At 41.3% G+C, this 6158-nt stretch overlaps 1 non-coding gene across 1 annotated transcript; it reads right to left on the bottom strand.

Annotated features, from left to right (window-relative positions):
• Nucleotides 1–1819: 1819 nt before the first annotated feature.
• Trnat-ggu (transfer RNA threonine (anticodon GGU)) lies at nucleotides 1820–1892 on the bottom strand. Its single transcript has one exon. It is a non-coding gene; the product is annotated as a tRNA-Thr (tRNA).
• Between the last annotated feature and the right edge of the window lie 4266 nt (nucleotides 1893–6158).

Genomic DNA, 6158 nt, shown 5'->3' with positions numbered 1-6158 from the left:
GAATTTTTTTCTCCCTCGGACTTCCCTTGCTCCTGCACGACATCAACCAAGCGTAGCTCGACCATACTACCGCGGTAATGGACATCATTCAGGTTCTTATGGTGAAGTTTCTTGTGGGGGCGAAATTGATTGATTGTAGGGTTTAACGCGCCGACGCAGCGTATGCGATGCGGCGCGCCGTAGTGGAGGCCTCCGGAATAAATTGGCCAGCTGGGGACAGTGTGAAGATATATATATATATATATATATATATATATATATATATATATATATATATATATATATATATATATATATATATATATATATATTTATTATTTACGTAGAAAGAAAGAAGGGAAGAAAAACGCGCCCAGAGTGGGGACCGAGTCCACGCCTTTCGATTAGATCTCGAATGCCTTACCAATTCGGCTATCTGGGCGACTGTGTTCTCCTTCACTTTCTGGGGTATTTATATTTACTACAACTGTATCTGACGCTTGAGGGTGGTAGCCAGAGACACTCAGACTATACGGGGAGAAGGGGACCTTCTTTTCGAACCCCGGGCGTGACTCGAATGTCTACAGCCTGTCATGAGCGGGTAACTGGCGGGAAACACTCTTACGCTACCTTGACATCAAGGCTGCCAGAACCGAGGCCCTCGCTAGGCTTTCGCGGGGTAATATGATTTGGAAATGAGGGGCTCTTTCGAAAATATAGAAAGAAATGCCGGCAGTCTACAACGCCAAAGGAGGCATAGGGGAATGGTAAGACTATTTTTTGACCGTTAGTGAAGATATATATATTTTTATTATTTATGTAGAAAGAAAGAAGGAAAGAAAAACACGCGCCCAGAGTGGGGACCGAACCCAGGCCTTTCGATTAGATCTCGAATGCCTTACCACTTCGGCTATCTGGGCGACTGTGTTCTCCTTCACTTTCTGGGGTATTTATATTTACTACAACTGTATCTGACGCTTGAGGGTGGTAGCCAGCGCCACTCAGACTATACGGGGAGAAGGGGACCTTCTTTTCGAACCCCGGGGCGTGACTCGAACGTCTACAGCCTGTCACGAGCGGGTAACTGGCGGGAAACCCTCTTATGCTGCCTTCGCATCAAGGCTGCCAGAACGGAGGCCCTCGCTAAGCTTTCGCGGGATAATATGATTTGTTAATGAGGGGGTCGTTAGGAAATACAGAAAGAAATTCCGGCAGTCTGCAACGCCAAAGGAGGCATAGTGGAATGGTTAGACTATTTTTTGACCGTTAGTGAAGATATATATTTTTTTCAGATACAGTGTTAGTAAATATAAACACCCCAGAAAGGGCAGGAGAACACAGTCGTCCCGATAGCCGAATTGGTAAGGTATTCGAGATCTAATCGAAAGGCGTGGGTTCGGTCCCCAATCTGGGCGCGTGTTTTTCTTTCTTTCTGTCTTTCTTTCTACGTAAATAAAAAATAAAAATCTTTGTTCACTACGATAAAAAAATAGACTAACCATTCCCCTATGCCTTCTTTGCCATTGTAGGCTCCCGGCATTTCCTTTTGTATTTCCTAACGAGCCCCTCATTTCCAAATGATATATATATATAAATATATATATATATATAGAGAGAGAGAATTAGAAAATGGGAAATGAGGCTCATTTCCAAATCATATATATATATATATATATATATATATAGCGAATTAGAAAATGGGAAATGAGGGGCTCTGTGAAATAAGACAGAAAATAGGGGTTGGCAGTCAAGAAAACCTCGGAAAGCACAGGGGAGGTTGTGGTGGGCCATAGAAAGAGATGAAGAATTTTTTGAGTCGAAAAGAAAGTGGTGAAATATGCCCGCCGGGTGGGATCCGAACCCACGACCTCCAGAATACCGGTCTGGTGCGATAACCACTACGCTACCGGCGGAGCTGTTTCCCCAGCACTCTCCCAGCACTCTCCTGTTTCCGGGGCTGTTTCCCCAGAGTGCTGGGGAAACAGCCCCTCCGGTAGCGTAGTGGTTATCGCACCAGACCAGTATTCTGGAGGTCGTAGGTTCGGTTCCCACCCGGCTGGCATTTTTTCACCACTTTCTTTTCGACTCAAAAACTTCTTCATCTCTTTCTATGACCCACCACAACCTCCCCTTTGCTTTCCGAGGTTTTCTTGACTGCCAACTTCTATTTTCTGCCTTATATATATATATATATATATATATATATATAATTTAATATTTTCTGTAGCCAGAAGAACGTATTAAACACGCCGAATGCATGTACGCACAATTGTAGCATGAAAATTGTGAGTTCATTGCACTGTGCTAAAAGTCGGAGTTATTGAGAAATGTTTATAAAAATGTGTGCCATACTTTATTTTTTGCAAAAAGAGATAAGTTTACTTTCTCGCACACGCACAGGTCGCTCGATGTGATCGTAACAAGTGATGCAGTATTTTTGATTGGTTTTAGATAATTGACTCGTAAAAAACGTTGGTGTATGCTCTTTGATAAAACTTACGGTTATTAACCATGTATTGTTTGCATGCTGAACACATGTGCGGTTCGGCGTTGAAACTGTCTCTCCTTGTTATCCCCAATCAGTTGTGGCCAGGGCACTAAAAGCATCTTGTGACTACACTTTCACTCTGCGCACGAATGGGTAACCGTATGCTGGTGGCGTGGCCTGTGTACCCCAGTTTTAAGCCTTTCGTTTAACATTTGAAGCAAAAAGTACGCATGTATCTGAAACCTCTCTCGGTAACAGCCGTCCAAAAGCAGCAGAAAAAAAAATGCAGATGTAAGTTCACTCTGGGGTCGAGCACGCACGAATGTCACAGGTAGAGTTTTCCGAAACACGTGTCTAGCGATGCTGCTCCAATGCACAAAATGTCTGATCTTCCAATGTATTTGCGAATGTGGAACGCCCTTGTTTTCAACTATATAAATTGATTGACGATACTATAGTCTCGCGGTTTTTTATGTTCGATGGAAACAATTTTACTGGCGTAACTTCTGTGGAGAGATTATATGAAGATAGAACACTGAAAACATTTTGTAAGCCAACCAAACATGAGTAGGAACAGTAAAGTTTGTCGTACATTAATACTTTGATAAGAATACCTAATCCGAAAAGAATTACCGCATTCACTGCACGGCTAGAGAATATGGCACGGCTTGTTGGATGACGCGGAGTGAATATCCGGCAATAGAGTAAAGTGCGATACAATTCCGACGTTTTTGTGTTCAACGAGGGGTAAATTGAAAAATAATATTCGTGCAGTATTGCACAAAAAAGGTTTAGGTAATTATATTCGTTTACGCAGATATGATGGAAAACTCTTCGAGCATACCAAATATCAAATACTCTCTAGCATACCAAATACTCTGAACTTCTGACACCGTATAGTGCACGTAGGTCTGAAGTTATGCCACTGCAGCTCTGGTTCCCACTTCCAACACATTTTTAATCTTAAAGACTGAATGCTGTCATGTCAAATTTATAAATATCGCAATGTAACATAAAAGTGCCTGAATTAAACTGCTCGAACCCAGCAAACCACGTTACGTCGTGCAGATATCCCGGAGACGCCAGCAATCGACATTGCAGACGTCCAGGAGACGCACCGTTGGCAAAGTTACATATATTCAACGTTGCTACAACTGCAAAAAACCCGTCTGAATAACACAAAGGATAACGTACGATAGACATCTCATAGTACTTTTATACGCTGTTTACGGGACGTTACCTTAGTGGTACGTCTTATGAATATTGTCGTGGTACGCATGCAAGACGTATATAGATGTCTGTTCTACACTGGTTTTCTGTCTTTGGCACATGCATTAGTTTTTTATATTCATGACTTGTGTACGTTAGTATGATATTGTTTGAAATGAACCTGTATGCCGGAAATTTACATTCTTTATACATTATTTGGAAGTTTGGCGAGCCCCCTTTCCAAGGTTGCGTACGTGTTGTGGGCATTTATACCTCAAATACATGTCTTACAAGCTATTCTGCACTGTTTGCTCTTACGTGTCACCTGGTTTTTAGATTAATGTGTTTCCAATTTTGAAGTGCTGCATACTGCATGAAGTCTCATATGTGAAGTTGCAAGCTGACCACACATTCTCACAGAAGCACACGAAGCACAGCTCTAAACAAGAAATGTCGCATCGAAAACAAGAGGCAGTAAGTAACAGCAAACCAGTCCTGGTCAGCACAAGCGCCCTGGACACTAAGGCAACCACAGTAGCGTCATCGAATTGTACCATACAGCACGGCTGTTCAGGCCTTCTGCAAATAAACTATCACAGAAACAATTCAAAAATTAAACTAATTAATATAATAGTCTCCCATCCTATATGTAAGTACCTGCAGCTGGGTAGTAAGAACGCTTTCAAAGTACACATAAAACACGAAAGAGTTCAGATAAAACAGTTTATATTGACTTCCAAATTATGTAATATGCTTTCGCAACACAACCACTTTATTTTTTATTCCTATCTGCCCTGGCCCACAGAGTACACATTGTACAATTACAACAATAGTACAGATATTCATGACAATAAATAAGTCACACACACCAGAAAGGCTCACAAAAAATAGGAAGGAAAGCAAACATGTAAACCCATGGTACAAGCACAAGATAGTTGTCCAACTTGAAATATCGCACATTAAAATATTTGGGTGAAAAACAACACAAGAAAAGTGTGAAAACAAAGAAATGATTGAATGGTGGTTATAAAAACACAGCAAATTTACGGAACTAAATATTTCACATGTAGTGAAAAGGTGTGGAAAAATAAAACAAAAGCACCTAGAAAACACAGAAGTGGTGTTGAGTGGTGGTTGTGAGTGCATAACAAATTTAAGCTGCCTTAAACAAACCAACAACTAGGGAAATGGTTATGATCTATAGAAAAGGTGTGTATAAAGAAATGACTACGGCGGTTACAAGAGAAGTAGAAATTTGCGTGATGAAATGATTCACACTTAGTGAAATGGCAGGACAACAATAAAACAACAAAAAACTTTAGAAACAACTTATTCAATTCTGGTTAGGAAAACAAAAGGTTACACTATTTCAATATCTCACACAAAGTGATGTGATTTGGGGACAAATGAAAAAACGGGGAACGCGGAAATGATTGAATATTAGTTACAAGAAGACAGATTTACTTGACTACGTGATTCACAGCAAGTGATACGCTCAAAGAACAATCACACAAAATAAAAACGCATGGAAGCACGGAAATTATTCAGTAATGGTTCAATGGTGCATGCCTCAATCGTCAGTTATGGTAGGGGTTCTTGAACAGTTTGCGTTCTTCGTTATGGTGCCAGAAACTGCCAAAATATTTGCAGACCGGATTGGTTGGAAAGTGAGTAAAAATGTCATGGTCCAAAGGCTGAAAGAAATTTAATACCGCTTCTAGCAATAAAAACTAAGAAGCCGCAGGTTGTTCGCAAAGCTGATATTTGCGCAGGATGTGACTGACAATAAAAATCTGGGCCCTATACATTGTCTGGTGAAAGAATTTGATGTCTGTAACAACTCGAAGATACCTAGTTACACACAATGCAGGGTGCCACTCGCAGGTGGAAAAAAGCGTGTTTCCTGTTTCCCAAGGCAGGAGAAGTCCTGCGCCAAGCTGACCGTCAAGTTGACCGCCAAGTTGACCGGCTTGAGCAGGCGCCTTGTGCTGAATGTTGCGGTAGCACCTCCCTTGCAAGTCAGCTCATCAATCCAGGCATGGGTACAGGAAAATCTGTGTCGCTAATACAGATTTGTAAGACTGGTATAATACAGAATGGCCGCTTACATTGTCCCTGAAAAAGACAGTGTATGACAGCTGCATCCTACCGGTACTCGCCTACGAGGCAGAAACTTCCAGGCTAACTAAAAGGGTCTAACTTAAATTAAGGACGACTTAGCAGGCAATAGATGGCTAGAAGATGGGTGTAACATTAAGGGACAGGAAGAGAGGGTAGTGGATATACTTTAATGTCAGCATTGGCATTACTAAGGCAAGCTTAACACTATGACTGCTAATGTGAGGTACCACTAAATACAAGAACTATATTTCGTGAATGGGGACTCTGAGGACATTTTAGCCAGCTACAGGTCCCATCTGGACTTGCAAAATATTTTTCTGTGTATATCCTAACCGCTTGGTGGATTGAAGTGACAATATAT

The sequence above is a fragment of the Haemaphysalis longicornis genome, unplaced genomic scaffold, assembly GCF_048455015.1.
Source record: "Haemaphysalis longicornis isolate Haplotype H1 unplaced genomic scaffold, Haemaphysalis longicornis Haplotype H1 scaffold_8, whole genome shotgun sequence".
Lineage (NCBI taxonomy): Eukaryota > Metazoa > Arthropoda > Arachnida > Ixodida > Ixodidae > Haemaphysalis > Haemaphysalis longicornis.
The sequence above is the reverse complement of the archived record's forward strand: the minus strand, read 5'-3'. Positions and strand labels throughout refer to the sequence as shown.